This window comes from Corvus hawaiiensis, chromosome 9 (genome assembly GCF_020740725.1).
Source record: "Corvus hawaiiensis isolate bCorHaw1 chromosome 9, bCorHaw1.pri.cur, whole genome shotgun sequence".
Classification (NCBI taxonomy): Eukaryota; Metazoa; Chordata; class Aves; order Passeriformes; family Corvidae; genus Corvus; species Corvus hawaiiensis.
The window spans coordinates 28,778,265-28,794,253 of NC_063221.1; the positions used below are offsets into that span (position 1 = coordinate 28,778,265).

The following is a 15,989-nucleotide window of genomic DNA, read 5'->3' on the forward strand; positions in this document are numbered from 1 at the left end:
TCATCAAAGATGTCTCATTCAGGGACACCTTCCACTAGATCTGGTTGCTCAGGGCCTCATCCAACCTGGAACACTTCCAGGGATGGGGCACCCACAGCTTCTCTGGTGAGACACTGGAGTTGTGAGCTCACATCTCACTCCTTCCAAATGATTCATTCATAGATGTCAATCATAGAGTTTAGGACTAAAATGAAAGCTTGGACCTTCTAGGGTGACATCTTCAGTGGAGTAGGTATCAGATTTCAGTGGTGAACCTGGTATGGAGACAGCTGATGGTGTGTTGGCAAAAGGATCAGGTCCAAAAAAGCTTCTTCTCAACCTTAAGGCATCAGGAGAGGAACGCCACCTATTTTCCATGGTCATTGGTGCTCCGTGTCTAACCCTATTTGTGCCTTCCCACTAGTTTGAATTCACCTTGGAGTATGGAAGAGGTTCTTCTCAAATATGTACAACCAGGAATCAAACAGGAAACAAAAATATATGTGATAGATCAGGTCTGTATTCTTCCACTGCAGTTGCTTTCTGGTTTATATTTTGGGCTTTTTTTTTAACCCTGGAAGAAAAGCAACCCTTAATAAAATGAAATTTGTAATTAAAGCAACAAAACAAAGCTTGTTCTTTTAAAACTCAAAAGTGAAAAATCTGGTTTTAGGAAAACTGTGTTCCTTAGGCTGGCTTCATTTGATATCTTCTATCCTCAGCATGATGCTGTCTTTCATAAGACTTAATTTGTGTAATAGAAACCAGCAATAAAGGCAGCAAATGTTCCCTTTGCCCTGTTGCTAACTTTGATTCATCTGGGCAGACTTGAGCACCTCCGAGGAGGCAGCAGAGGGACAGTTTGTACAACTCAGCCTTAGAACAAATATACTAAGTGGAGACAGAGGCTCCTCATTCTCATGGTCTCTGATTGGTACCCCTGAGCAGTTTTCTTGCTGCTCATGGCCCAAGGACTCACAGGTCTCACGGGTTCCTGCCCCCGGCCCAGCCCCGGCTCTTCCCCGCTTCACACCATCGCAGTCTGGGCTCTGGACACTGAGATCTTTGTGTGATTTTTTTTCAGGGCGAATGGGCCATCTGCCAAGAAGGTCAGGCAGAGCTCTGTGCATTTGGTAGTTCTGAATAATTCTGCTGCTGTCTTCTGTAAAAGAAGTGAGAATGCAGAGATTTTTGTTGGTATCCTCTAATGCTCTGATAATTCTGCTCTTGGCTTCTAGGAAAAAAACAAACAATCTTTATCTATTGAGCTTGTAAATTTTGATTACTCTTGACATGGTCTACTGTTCTCTGCTGTTTTAATTACTCCCCTGCCTTGTATGCAGTTGGAGCAGGAATTCAGAGCTGATTTAGTTTTTCATGCATGTAATACGACTTAAAGAAGACCATTTCACTAGAGAGCTTCGACATTGTTTGGTCCTTGTTTTACTGCTAAACTTTGCCTTCCTTTAGTTGAATGCAGGATACAGGCTAGAGCAGACATTTGAGAGCAGTACCTCAGTACTTGTTATTATTTTTCAGCTGCTGCCTAAGAAGCTTGGCCATTCCATGTTGAGCCCATGCAGAATGGGAACGTCCTTGCTCCAGCTGGTGCCCTCCTCCAGCACGGTGTATTCCAGGAAAGATGGCATGACCAGTCAGAAGTCACTGCAGAACTGCACAAGGTGATCTATCCTGTGGTGCCAGTGGGTTTTGAAAGCCAAATCCAGAAATCAGCTCACACCTCTTCCAAAAAGGTTGTGCTGGGTGCAGGTAGTGCTGGGCCATGAGAGGGATATGCGTGACTGGCACTTAGTTGCCCTTCTAGTAAGGTTGCTACTGCATGATTTGATCTGTTTCAAGGCAAAAGGAGCATTTTTTTCCCCCTTTATGCTGTCTTTCAAGGACTTGCAGATTGTCCAGTTCACTGGATGACCTTTTGTGCTGGTATTCACTCCAGGACAGAAATCACTACCTTTTCAGGCTTATATCCAAAGTTTCTCTCAGCAGCATATATTCAGATGAGAATTTTCTAAGGAACAAACTCTCCATCCAAGCAATAAATACCTGAGATGCTGCTGTGTTTGCTTCAGTCAAATGCTGAACCTCAAACCTTTTCCCAACCTGGTCTTTAAAACAGCTGCCCAAACCTGGCATTTTCATACTGGTTGGAAAGAGCTGTTAAGAGAGCTCAAGGAAATAAGTCTTTGGAAGTTCTTTTAGTGGAGGTTGAGGGAGAAGAGAAGTTTGGCAATGCAAGATAAGCAGTGATATTACGAAATTGTAAAGCTGTCTCCTACTGAAACCATGCTAAATGATTTGGAACACTCTGAGACAAGAAATGTGCACCATCAGCAGTAATGAGCTTGAGAGAGAGTTTGGCCAACACCAAAAATTTTAGATTTGGATTGAGACTAATTTGCCTTCTATTTTGCATGTTTTCCCTGTACTCAAATTGTGCTCTTTTGAAGTCACTGAAACAGACCATTTAATTCCCATTGCACCAGTAAAACCCTGCCTGGACACTTCCCCACACACAGCAAAGTGCCCTGTTTGTTGTTCAGCGTCACCTTTTGGCCACACAGAGCGATTTTGTTGTAAATAATAACGTGTCAGAGTGCCACGTTGCTGTTGTTGCTTGAATACTACTTTGGGAGGAAACAGTTTAGAAGAACCACTCAACTGGGGCTCTTTCAGGCTTGGATACTTGAAAACCAGCAGAACTTAAAATACTTTGTCAGACTGTATGGTATATTGCACTACACTGTGCGTTTGTCATCATCTTCTCTGAGACAGGATGTGACATGAATTTTGTAGTGCCAAACCTTACAAGAGATTTTTCTTCAACTCAAGTGATCTATCGTGCTTTAGGATCTGAGTGCAGGGCTTAGTGTAGTGACACCACGCCATTTTTCATGGCCATAAGTGGTTACAGTGGAGCTGAAGTGTTGTGAACAGCAAATAGTTAGGAACAAATTTTATCTACTACTACAAAGTTCCATGTAGATTGCTACATCTTTCCTTTAAACAATTGTTATTGTGCTTTTTGTGCAAACATTTGCTTATGAGCTGAGCCCACAAGTTACAAATTTAGAGTTTTTCCTGGACAAGAAAATGGTCTTGATTGATGGTTGACATTGGGTCCTCCAAACCTTTGGGAATGTTGATCTCCAACAGATCTTTCTTTACATGATCACATTCTTTCCATCTCCTCATTTTTACTCTGTGTCAGAGCACCCTATTTTCCTTCTGTACTGGTCATGTATCCCTTGAGGCTCCTGCTGTGGGCCAAACCAGCCCCTCACACCCACCTTGTCCTCAGCCAGGCCTGCAGCAATGAGACCTTCTGCCATGAAGGTGGCACAACCATCATGGGCACCCCACCAGGAGATGCCAAACCTGCGCAAATACATCCACAGGAATTATATTTATTGCCACGACAGGCAGGCACTGGACACAGACCTCTCTAAAGAATACTTACTGAAAGAACTGTTTAAAAATGTATTGATCTACAGACAAAAAAAAAAGTCTTACTGACACAGTGATCTTATTTCTAAAGAACTTACCAGCCCAGGAGCTGCACTGCCCATCTGTAACTCCACTGCTTCCAGAGGTAGCCAGTGTCCAGGAGCACCCGAGAGCACCTCCAAGTTGCGCAGTTTGCAGTCTTCTACCAAAGGTAATAAACCTTCCTGGAACCACCAGAACTGCGAGTTGCAGAGAGGTGATTGCCTCTGTGGGATGGTCCAGAATGAGTAAGTATCATTTGCATTTTTAATTCGTTTGGGTAATCCTGAATCCTTGCTGCCTCAGGTAAAGGAAAGCTGAATGTATCCTGAAAGTGCATGGAGGACTGTGCTGCAAACCAGCCTCTGCAACAGTTGGTGCTTGTATTTGGCCTCTGAAGTTTATAAGTAGGAATAAAAACATCAACACGTGCTCTCTTTTTGTATCCGCTGCTTTGAGTTAGGGCTGCCTTGGCTTTGGTCACAATGCTCTCTTTTGTTTCCCTTGGTTCTTTCTCTTCTTCTTTGCTTTGACACCAATTTCTGTCTGCTAATTTGTGATATTTCTGGCACTGGATAACTCTCTGGGCCAATGCCTTTTAAGGGCCTCTGGAGCAGGACACAGGAAAAGAGCCAAAGCTGCAGAAAGGCTTGGAAGACACACTCAGCAGAGCACACAGGTGCAGCCATGGGCAAGAGCTGGTCCAAAGGAATAGGAGTCAGCTTTCATCCTGAAGGCCAACGATATGTCTGCACTCACCACCTCTGCTGCTGAGTGATTCCGGTTTCAGACTGGGAAGGCCAGGGTCAGTTATCCTGTGGGAGCTGTGTGGGGCAGTTACTGTAGTCTGTTCCCTTCCACCACTCAAAACTGTGGTCAAATTGTGGTTGGAATCAGTGATCCCAGAGCTCTTTTCAAACTTCAATGATCCTATGGTTCTGAAGGTTGATGGGATACTCAACAAGCTGTGTAGGTTGATTAGGAAGTTGCTTAAGGTTCAATCCCTTTCCCTTCCTCAGATTCCTGAAATATAGACCTATATGGTGTTAAAAACCTCATTCACCATGACTTAGTTTTTTTAGGTGGTCTGTTCTCCCCCTGAGAGCCTTAGGGATTGTCCCACACAAAACTGCCTGGCCTTCTTGTGATGACAGCACTCAGACATGGCCATTCTTTGCTTCATTGCCCAGTGTGGAAGCACCTCTTCACAGTAAAGGGTCAAGGATGTTCCATGTTTAGCATGATTAGGTACACACTGGCAGTGTTAAAAGTCATACATCCTCCCGACCCAGTGCAGACAGCTCTGAAGTGACCTCGTGGAAAACTCTGAGGAGTTTCTGTATGGTTTCACACGGGCTTATCCCTATCATAGATGCCTGTACTAGTTTGAAAACAAATGAGTGGAAGGCACCAAGTCAGAATAAGAATTTAATAGGGAAATAAAGGGGAAAAAAAAATTAAAGGCAGAAAATACTGGGTTAAACTGACAGAGTCAGGGTACAACCTGACACCCTGTTAATCAGGGTGGTGGTAGCAGTCCAATAAGATGGTGGCTGCAGTCCTCCTGAAGTGGTGGATGTGGTTCTGTCAAGCAGTGATCCTGTAGAAAGGGCCTGCTCTTCCTCAGAAGGTCCAGTGGCGGCTGTGTAGCTCCTGTCCTCTGGAAATCCAGTGGAAAGGTTGCCTCTGGTGTTCAGAATCTCAGATTATATCCAGGATGGAATGCTTGGTTCCTCCTTCTGAGTGGAGCATCTCACAATGGGATGATGAGTCTTTAGGCCAGGCATTGATTAGGCTCATTAACAGAAGATGGTCTGGAGGGAGTTATCTCTGAGTCAGGCGGCAGGACAATGCTGGGCCATTAACAGCAAGATAGTCTGGGGGGAGGAGGCAAGGAAACACTGCCCCACCTGATTTCAACAGCTCATGAGGATGGTAATAGAATACACTGCAACCCAGGACAGTGCCTTAAATCCATCCAGCTCATGCCTTTTATGAGACCTCAACAGATGAGTGAACCTGGTGCTTATGCAAGAGAAGGGCTTGTTTGTTTTACCCCCACGTTTCAGAGATTAGCATCATGCTTCACATAATTTTGGTGATTTCTTGTTCTCCATCCCAAGCTGCTATCCAAGCATTCTGTGTAGCTCAACATTGCTCATCTGGGAGAAGGAAAGAAACCTGAGCAAGGCTTTTACAGGCCAGGACAGAGCGATGAAAAACAGTAATGTGACAGTGTTGTATCAGCTCAATTTGAAATGATTCAAAGTTCCTTCTCTCCTTGGGAACTCACAGAGGGCTTGGGCACCACCACCCCTACGTGGCAGATCCTCGATATCAGCTGGAGGCCTCTGGATGGGTCCAGCCAAATTTATGGGCATGTCTCTAAATCCCAAGGGGGTGACCTGTCCATTCAAAGTGGCAAGAGCAGAAAGCCCCTCTATTTGTCCTGTGCATGGGATTTGTCTAAAAGCTCCTTGTAATCTGTTGGCAAATGGCCTTTGCATCAGGGCCACTGTAAAAACTGAAGTTTGTGACTGGATCACAAAATTGTTTTGAATATTTTCTGCTATTTTAAAGCCAAATTCTGCAATATCCTCAACCATTTGCATTGTACAAACACATGTACTGAGAAAAATGAACAAAGTAGAAGACACAGTGTTTGTGTAGTAGCAGAGGGAAAACTGAATGCATTTTAGGAGCTGAATGTTCTTATCCTGCATTCAACAAACACGCAGGAAATATACTCCCTCTGTGTGTTTCATTGTTAAGAGAGATTTTCCCAATCACAGTATCTTTATCTTCCAAATTGTAAATATTCCAGATTTTACTCAAAAGTGTTGAGTAAAACTGGGCTGTGCAGCCTCTTCAGTGGGAAATGTGACCATCCCTGCTCATCCCTTTCAGCTGTGACACCACATAAATGATATAAATATTGCAAAATTGCTCTCCCCTCTCCCTCCTGCTCTCCCCCACCTACCCACCCCCTTGGCATGTGCAAAGTTTGCTCTGCACACATGTAGCCAGCTGGTTTGTACTCCAATAGCAATCAGTGGGGTAACAAGGCAAAACCTCCAAAACCAAAGATTCTTGGGCATTGTGCAGCTAACTGAAATGAGCAGTTATGTTCAATCTGCCTGAAAAAGCCCAGGGTGTAGAAGCAATAGGGTGAATTACCCCTTACTGTGGGCAGAAGTAATGAGTTTTCACTTTACCTTTGGTAGGGAAGGCAGCAACTGCAGCAGCCTTTCTTCAACTTGTGACAAGAAGTGAAATACACCCGTGATGGGGAACCAAATTAATTGTGAGGGTCCTAATTAAAATCACTGGGAGAGGTATTGCATTACAGTGCAAAGAAACAGATGAATATGACCTTTCTGTGAACTTCTCAACCCTACTAGAAGCATAAATTTGAAGTCTCCTAGCGGAAAAGTGTTCTGGCACTGAACTGGTGTCTACAATCGGGATTTTGTCTGCAGGTATCAATGCACAAAATCTCTGCCTCGTGGAGCTCTGAGTCCCCTGGGGCTCCTTATGTTTTGCCTTCATTTGTTATAGTCCATGTCAGAGGGTTTCAGTGGCCTGGCCCGGCTCTGGCTGCTCCCCTCTCCTCCCAGCCTCCAGCATTTCCTTAAAACACAGGGAAAAACTGCAAGGAGGTGGTGAGAAAGGCCATGGTAACCGGAGCAGAACAGAAGGCTGTGTCCTGCAGAAACGTTTGCTGGAGATATATAACTTCTGTCTGCTACCAATTGTCACAAACAGTTAAGGCAAGCAATTTATGGCTGTGTGGCTCACATTTACCCTGCTAGATTTCCATCTCTGACTCCTACCTGGCACATGGCACCGATTCCTCCTGATTTTTAACTTAGGGCAGGGCAAGATGAGCATTATGAAACAGATACACTCCTTTTCTTTAAAGGACTGGTATTTTTTCTTTATTTTTTGGCTCCCTCATCATTAAGCAAATGCTTTTGCTGAGTGACAGCTGTTTCTGCTCAGAAACGGGACACAAAGTTTGGCTTTGTTTTAATCCTGGGATGTTTATCACAGCACTTTGAAGTGTACACCCTTCATTTTCCCCTTCTCTATCTCTCCAAAGCTTTGGGGTTGAGAAGAAGCAGGAAGAGGAAAGGTTTTCACAGGGATGTTTCTCTGTTAAAAGTTCAGCCTTCCTCTCATATGTGATTTTCCTGGTTGGCAGCTTTATAGCTAAAACCTCTGTTTTAAAACTGGTGCACACTGGTGATATCATGAACATGCCACATGGTGTCTGATGGCTTTCAGTGACAGCAGATTTATAGCATTTTCCCTCATAAAAATCCTCTCCTCTGCCAAAAGAGGTCCAGCTGGAGTTATGAAATCACTAAATGGACTCTGCTACAGTGAGGAAGTTTGGCCTTTCCAGTCCCTTCCATCTGTTGTGTGCAGTGCACATCATAGCCTGGTACTCTGGGAGTCACACAACATCCATGGGGTACCCTCGGGGAGGCTCCTTATTCCTGTGAAGACATGGGAACTGAGAGCATTTGGGGTCTGTGTGTGCTGCTTTGCAATTAATAGGAAGTTCATCTCATTCCATTGTTTCCAAGTTTCATCAAAGTCAGTGCATAAGATATTGGTAGAAGGGCCAAAATCCACCCCGCCCCAGCTGTGAGAGGCTGCACCCCTGAAATCTGATTGCCTCCAAACAGACCTAATCCCTTCCTGAGTGCTTGGGAAGCGGGTAGTGGAGCTTGGATGTCACCCCGAAGAGATCTTAGTTAATAATTCTTTCACTAGGAAATGTGTTCTGAATCTGCTGTGACTCTCTGAGCACTAATGGCTTTCGTGTTGCTCACTGTGAAATTCATCAGTAATTAGGGGAATGGAGACAGATCTGACAGCTAATTGCTGCAAAAATCACCCTCTGAATGGTTGAAAACCAGAATTCCTCAGCCGAAGTCCACAAACATCTTCATGCAAACTGAAGAGGTTCCCCAGTGGCGCCTGTGTGGTGAGGATTTGGGGATGCTGGAGCAGTGTGGGGGGTTTGGAGGACTGGGCTGGAACTAGCAGAGGCAGCATGGCTTTCCCATCACTCCAGAGACCCTCCACTATGCATCCAAAGGCACCACAGGCTCTCCTGGCCACAGGGTGTTTGCAGAGTTTGTTGGAGGGTTACCCTCAGCCCTACTGCCTTTGGGGAACAACTGTGCCATGAGCAGAGTGTAAGGGACATATTTGCTCAGGACTAGGGAACAACTTCATATCCAGCTCCCTTGGAAATCCCATTCTGTACCAGTTTAAGACTAGAAACACCAGCTCCTTGCTTGCTTTAGTTTTTGGGATTGGGAGGACAGTACTGCTTGAAAGGCTTCACTGAAAAGATATATATATTGATCTTATATATGCATATATGCACACACATGTTACATACATTATATATATATATACACACACGCGTTATATACATTTTTAAAAAAGGTATATATAATTTGTAGCTGACATCCTGGCTGGAGTCAAGGGAGTGAAAAGAAAAATGGAAAAGAAAATGGGAAAAGAAGAGTGAAGAAATAAATGTCTCTATGAGTATGGGTAAGAAACCCAGGGAAATCGCTATGTGTCTTATAGTCTGGAATAAAAATCAGGGTGTCAGAGTGAGGGATTCAGCATTTTTCCTTATGATTTTAGCAACACATCGGACTAATTAAATGAGAGGACTGTCCTAGTTGGCTTCGCTTCTGCTCAAGCACATCACACCTGGCTCCGCACTGTTTGTGCTGACCCCTGTCAGCCGTGTAAAGTGAGAGTTTAGGGACCAGATCTGAGAAAAAGGGGATTAAAGAACAAGTTGGCATTTGGGCTCTGATGGCAGTGGCCTGTCATGGAGCTGGGACAGGCTGGGCTCCTGCAGTGAGGCCCCTCCAGAGGGAGGACACAGAGGGGCTGTGTCAGGTTCCGCACCGCTTAACGTTTGTATTTATTTATGCACCACATTTAATTCTTTATTTATTCTGCATGTGAGTGTGGATTTAATGCTTGGCTCCAGGCAGTCCTGTGTTTATCCACAGGGCTGCAAAGGCTCAGACTGACAATAGGCTTTAGCCCCGAGTGACAAGGCCACCTCTAAGTCTGCCGCCGCAGCACCTCGCTGCTCATTTGGACACTGAGGAGCTGCCGGCGCTTTGGCTGACAGGATATTTACTCCCACAAGCAACACTGAGGTCACTGAGTCCATGCCCAAGGGCCAGGACCATTCTCTGGTTAGTTGTGGCTCCTGGAGCACGAGTTGCAGAGGCTGAGATGCTGCAGGAGTGGCTCTGAGTTGCTGTTTGTCAGCAGAAGGGAGCTGGCCATGTGGGATGGAGTTAATGGGACATCTGCACATCGCTCTCTTCCTTGGCCTCTGCTTAATGCTCCTTCTATTCTCAGCGACAAAACAGCCCCTGAGGGCCAGATGCCACCAAGTGCAGTAAGGGAATACCCCTGTGGATGCTCTGGCTCCTGCTCTGCGCCGGACAAAAAAGGCAGGAAACCAAAATACCCTGTTCCAGTGCCATGTCCATGCCCTTGGCCCCATTCTCACACCACATGGAGCACAGAAGCCATGGGGAGCCAGTGTGTCACCATTGTTCATTGTTAGCGGCTTCAGATCTGAAGCAGCGAGTGGGGAGCCAGCATCCCACTCCAGCCTGCAGAAACCATCCAGTTCCCTCTTTGTTTGTAGGCAAACAGGGGGGATAACAAAGGGCACTGCTGAAAACCAGCAGTGTGGCAAGATCTGAGTGTAATAGTTGCAGAGACAGTTGAAAAGGAGAAAAATAGGGTTTTATGAAGAAAAATTGCAGATCTTCGTGTTGCTTCTGTTTCCCAGGGTGGTACCATAGCTGAAGGTGTGTCCTGGAGGGGTTCTCATGGTTGCTCTGTGTATTGCAGAAGTCAGAGAGATACTGTGAAGAAGTCAAAAGAAAAGGAAAAAGAGAACCCTACAGACAAACAGCCTGTCAGTGCATTCAGTGGTGAAAGAAAGGTGGGGCAGGGATGAAAGAGGAACAGCCAGCAATTAAGGAAATGAGGAAAAAGCTTGTAATGCTTCAATTTTCCAAAACCCAAAGCTTATGTAAACCCTAGTTTGTTTTTGGTTTAAAATCCTTCTCTGTGAAAGAAAAGATCTAATGATTGGAAATGATGCTTTTGGACTGCATCTTTCAGTTTTGGGAAACCTGCTTTTTCAGTAACAAAACCTTTCACATAAAATATTCCAAAAGGCTGGAGGTGTTTATGTGCAGTGCTGTAACTAATGGTGACTCTCAGATTAGGCAGATGTTTCTGCATGATTTCACCTGCTCTGAGGACAGTCTGACACCTCTCTTCCTTACAAACTCAATCCCATGAAAAGCTGGCGTGTTTTGCCTGTTATGGCCACCAAATCCAAGCCCTTTCGCAGTAAGGAGGTGGTCAGCAGGAGATGACAGCTGAAATAGGGTACTTCTGCTCATATGGTACCACATCTTTCCGTGTGAGCAGCCAGGAACTCCAGATGTGGGTGGGACCAGCACTTTCTGGAGGACACAAGAAACACATGGCTGTGCCCATCCGTGCTCCACAGGGAGCCGGAACCACAGCCAAATGTGAGACCTTGGATGTCACATTTCCAGCTGCAGGATTGATGGGTAGGACACAAACATTATCTATGTGTTGCTGCCTGTTCCTATGGGGGTCAAGTCCTCCACCAAGGCATGGAGAAAAATCTCTTTGCTTTCTTTTCACTGCATGCCTGTCCCCTCTCATCCCTCTGATCCAGATGCTCCTTTTCATGCTGCTGCGAGAGGTTAATATTGCTGACAGGAATCGATAATCTGAGATGTGGAGCTCGTTTCTTGGCAAATCAGTGCAGAGGAAGTAAACAGTGCCTGTTTGTTTTGACTTTCTTCCCTCGTTAAATCTGGTTTATTTTACTAGATTGTCTTTTGATTTCATTAATTAAAACACTGCTGGATAGGGAATGAGAATGAAGACAAAGGACTTATGACTGATACGTACAAAAAGGGAGGAACATCCTTTGGATTCCTGTTGCCACTAAGGAAGTTGTAAGAGGTAATGCAGACCTTCATCTCTTGGCTCTGTAGCTGAAGGGAGGAGAGGATGGTATTTAGCTCTCTGTGGTGCTTTGCTAGAATTCAGGGTTGAGGTTCAAGGTCTTTGAAAAAGCTGGGTTAATTAACGATAAATAAAACATGGTGAAGATAAGATGTAGCAAAGTAAAGCAAACTAAAGCAAAAATATATATTCCAAATCAATTGTTATAAAAGCATCCACTTTGTTTTAGTGTATCCCCCGTTTTTTAACAAAACATTTGGGAATAGGGTTTTTTGTCTGTTCATATTTCACCAAACATTAATAAGCAGCTGTACTACCAGCGTGCGGACTCTTTTCAAATTGGTTGCACAGATTTTCCTTAATGCTTTCACCAAAATTTCTCCTCTGTGCTGTTGCACTGTCAAGACAATTCACCTAGCTCACACCGCACTTGCTATGCTGAAATGAGATCAAGTAGCTGTGACACTTGCAGCTGGAATAGTAAATGTATTGAAAATTACAGCTTGAGAAAGACAAATTCTACTTCAAAATCAAGGCTTGGACCTCAAAACGATGGATGGTGGCCATTGGAAAGAATGTAAAAGGCAAGATGCAATATTTCATAATTTTGAAAAATGAAACACTTGGGAAGTGTCGAAGTATTTATTCAGAACTTTGCATAGGAATTATTTTAACTTTCATTGATTTGTTTAGTCTCGCAATTCACATTTATTTTAAAACAGGTGCTAAATAACTGTCTTTTCTTTATAGGTTTCCTTTTGGGCTGAAAAACGTCTCATTCAATGTAAATCTGCACATTTTTGAGGCAGTGAAATGCTTTCAGCTGACAGGTTCATTGCTGGGCAAAAGCAGAATTTCCATTTTGGTTTGACTTGAACCAAATTTCAGATTATTTCTTGTGTTGCTGACGACAGGAAAACCAGGTGGCTCACCCTGGGCTGATGGCCATGATTGAAGGAGTAGTTAAGCCCTTTGCAGTAATTGGATTATGAAGGAATTGGGCTGGCAGCTGCCAGGCTTCCCACCAGAGCCTCTGCAACGGCAACCCAGTGAGGGCACAGCACCCAAAAACTAGGGATGTCCCCAGGTAGTGTGGCCAGGAGACCAAACCCATTTCTGCTGGCTTCAACATTGGAAACATTCAATTTTCTGCCCATATTCTCTGATTTGCACAATCTGTAAGAAAGTTTTATTTTTGCTCCAGGAAGGAAATTGTTTCCTGTCCTCCCCAAAATACTAATTCTAGTTTTTACTGGCTTTCCTCGAGCACCGTTCTGAACAGGATTGGCCTTCAGCATGTCCATGGGCTTGCCTGAACTTGAGGAGAAACATCATTGAGGGCTTATGAGCACCATGCAGCTCACAACAGCCAGGTCTTCGTGCGTTTCCATGACAAGAAAGGGTTTTTATGACCTCAGATCACTTGGGAACCAGCTGAATTCGCAAATCTCATTTTTTCTCCCCCCTACATGATGAGATTGCTAGGCAAGCAGGCAGGCTTTTGGAGTGTTTTTCCAACTCAAGGTTTCCTACTGGGTGCCATTAAGTGGCAGGTAAAATGTGGTGGTGGTTGGGTGATGCATAGCACGATGTTTTGTTTGCTGCCTCACTGTGATAATTTATGCTTTGCTGGGACGTTCTGCGAAACCGAAGGCCATAAACATATGTTATAAATTGCTTGAAAATGAGAGGAAACTTAACTTTCCTTATAAAAAGACTAAGGGCTGTAATTTATTACTGTAAACAAGAATGAGAGGACAAAAAAAATCAATTAAAAAAGAAAATGTCAAGCTCTTTTTACTCAGAATTTGAAAGGACCTGAAGTCGATTGTTTCCTCCCATGGAAGGTCTGGTTTCTATCAGCCAGGCAGAAGGGCTTTTGTTTCTAGCAGTCAAATCAACAGGCCAGTAAGAGTAGCTTTGAACTGCAATTTGTCTTTACGCATTTTGAAAATGTTCTTTCGATGTGTTTACACGTTGGCTGGGGCCACTTCTGCTGCAGTCAGCTCTTTCTGGGATGATTAATCAAACGATCAAGTCTCTGATTAATCAAAGTCCCTCCTGACAGCTCCTTTCGTTCAATCACCTGCTGAGTCTCTACTAAAACCCAAACAAGCAAATGATTAAACTCTTCTATTTTTCTTTTTTTTTTTTTTTTTTTTTTAAAAATGGGGAAGAATGAAAGAAAGAAATTAAAAAGAGGGCGGCGTGTCTTGCAGATTTGGCACTTTTCGAGGTACATACCTCAAGGAGAGAGAGATCTTGGACTACATTTGTGATGCAAACTGGAACCTTTGGCTACCAAATGCAGGATGTGGTGTATCCTGTTCAAAGAGGCACATATTTTGCATGTTTGTGTTGGCTCCTCTCAATCAAAGCATGCTGTGATTCAGCTACACTAAAAATTAACAATCTATGTTATAGCCATGTATTACATTACGCCCCCCCCTTTTTTCTTTTTTTTTTTTTTTGGGAAAAATCTTTTCCAGAAAGACATCTCCTAAAGAGAAAGGAAGGTAGGTAACAAAAACCTTGGAAATGTTTTCGTAATAATTATTCAATGGCAATCAAATCATGCCACTTTAAAAGATCAGCTGAGCTATCTGTAAATATTTTCTCATCTCTGCAGAGCAGTACAAACTCCTAATAAAAGGCATCTGTTTCCATTTCTGGAGTAAATTTGAAGTGGATTTTTATGTCATTGGCTCTTGAATGCCACTGCAAATAGCAAAGAAGAGGAGAAAGAGTTAAAATAGGAGTTGCTGGCTCACAGCAACTTGCTATTTTTTTGAAACTGGTTTTAGGGATTTTCTTAAGGAGAGAAAACAGACTGCATTGGATGAGTTGGTTGTGAGTAGTGTTGTCAAAAATCAAAGACTGAAATCTGAAGGATGGGCGATGTCATCTGAGTCTGCTGGCAGCTTAAATAAGGCTCTGAGCACTGTCTTCTTTTTGTCTTCTAGGTTTTTAGACTCTATTAGCAGCCATTCTTCACATTTATCCTTCAGAGGTGTTTTATAAACCAATGAGGTGCTACAGAGATGACACCTAAATACAATTCACTTTCTTTACAGATGAAACCAAATTGAGCTACCAAGGAACTAAATAACTATGTCCAAGATCCAAGGAGGGAGAGACTGCTGGGCTCTGCCAAGACTGGTCTCATCCCCAGACTGCTCCTCTGACCAGGGAATCATGTTGTTCCCTTCTAGCCAATCCCGCCTGCTTCTGAAGATTGGATTAGAGGGTTGCCCTGCTGTGAGTACCCATAAAACACCTCTGGGTTAACTGACAGAGTAGGAACACAACTATTTTTTGCATGCTCCGTTTCAGCATCACTGGTAAATCTCCAGATTTCCTGCTATTCAATATTCCTGATGTATAAATCCTTCTGTCAGCCCAGTTTTTTGTTCCCCTGCCACACCTATTTCTAACTCACTAATTACTCTTGTTGCATGCTGATGAGCCAAATAGTATTTTTCTTTTCCCCAGGGTGGCAATTAAAATCCAAGATTGCCTTTATTAGCTGAAGTGGCCTTAGGAAAAGATCTTGTCCAACATGTGTAATGACATATCCTTAGCATTTCATTTTCAGCAGGCATTTCCAAAGAAAGTCCATTTTGTTTCAGGCAGAACTTTTTATTTCAGATAATGCTGCTTGCAGGCTTCATAAAAAAATCAGCATTGTGTTCATTCTTCCAGTTGCAAAACCCCCCTCAAAAACAACCCCAAGCAAACATATTTTTCTCCCTGCTTGTATTTATTTTGTTCTGTTTTCAATAACCTGTGCCTGGCATCTTGGGTATTTATCACCCTAGAGAGAATTGGACATGAAAAAACCAACACAGCAGCACAAAAAAAAAAAAAAAGAAAAAGAAAAGAAGCCAAAATATAAATCACAGAGAAATTATATTCTGAGGACTGAAATAGCATAAAGGAGTCTCTTGGTTGTACTGGTGAAAGAAGCAATTGCATGTCGAGTTGCAGATACAGATGTACAATAATGTCTTAAAAATAACACGTCTCTTCTGAACTTCATCATGGAGAAGACTCCTGATGGCTGGCAGATTCATGAAAAGTTAAAATTGTCTCCTAGGTGGATGTTTCTGGCTGTACACTGAAACTTTACTTTTAGCAGGAGATGAGATCTCAGTCACCTACGCTGAACTCAGAAAAAATATGGAGAGAAAGAGACATTTAAACTAATGCCACTAACAACCTGCCACATTTAAAAATATTGAGCAGACCTTTCACATTCTGTAAAGTTTAAATATTTAAACAAATGGGGAAAATTCATCCTATTCTTGGCACAGGTCTTATCCATTTTATTACTCTGTATCTCCAAATATGCTGAGATGCCAAGTAATTTCCAGTTTTTATCAAATTTTAACTTTGGAGCATGACTCTGGGATATTATGTTCAGA

General features: G+C 43.4%; 1 long non-coding RNA gene across 1 annotated transcript; it reads left to right on the forward strand.

Moving 5' to 3' along the window:
• The first annotated feature begins 1,512 nt into the window (after positions 1-1,512).
• On the forward strand, positions 1,513-14,818 carry LOC125330493. The gene is made up of 3 exons (XR_007205565.1): positions 1,513-1,661; positions 3,536-3,655; positions 14,640-14,818. It is a non-coding gene; the product is annotated as an uncharacterized LOC125330493 (long non-coding RNA).
• Positions 14,819-15,989: the final 1,171 nt, after the last annotated feature.